The following is a 675-nucleotide window of genomic DNA, read 5'->3' as shown; positions in this document are numbered from 1 at the left end:
CGGCGGGGAGCGGGAGCGGGCCGCGGGGACCGGACCTGGGCTCCCGGGCCGCGGCGGCGGCTGGCGGTGGAGTGCCACGTGGCGGGCGGTGGTAGGTGGCGGCGGATCCGGACACATCCGGCTCGGCGCGGACGTTGTCTAGCGGCGGCGGAGATCTTTTTTTTAGGGTTTGAGGACGAGGGGATCCGGATTTGGGATGGGGGGAGGTATATATAGGCATAGAGGGAGCTAGGAGAGTCCAAATGAGGTGCGGTTTTCGGCCACGCGATCGTGATCGAACGCTCTAGGACATGGAGCAGAGTTTGGTGGGTTTGGGGCCAAAATGGAGGGGTGTTGGGCTGCAACACACACGAGGCCTTTTCGGTCCCTCGGTTAACCGTTGGAGTATCAAACGAAGTCCAAATGGTACGAAACTTGACAGGCGGTCTACCGGTAGTAAACCAAGGCTGCTTGGCAAGTCTCGGTCCAATCTGGAAATGTTTAATCCCCACACACGAAGAAAGCTAGAAATGGCCACCGGAGGAGAACGAAGCACCGGAATGCAAAACGGACAACGGGGAAAAAGCTCAAATGCATGAGACGAACACGTATGCAAATGCAATGCACATGATGACATGATATGAGATGCAAGACAATGAAAAACAACACACGGAGACAAACCCGAACCCGAGAAAT

Source organism: Triticum dicoccoides, chromosome 2A, assembly GCF_002162155.2.
Source record: "Triticum dicoccoides isolate Atlit2015 ecotype Zavitan chromosome 2A, WEW_v2.0, whole genome shotgun sequence".
Lineage (NCBI taxonomy): Eukaryota > Viridiplantae > Streptophyta > Magnoliopsida > Poales > Poaceae > Triticum > Triticum dicoccoides.
This window is presented reverse-complemented; position numbering follows the sequence as displayed.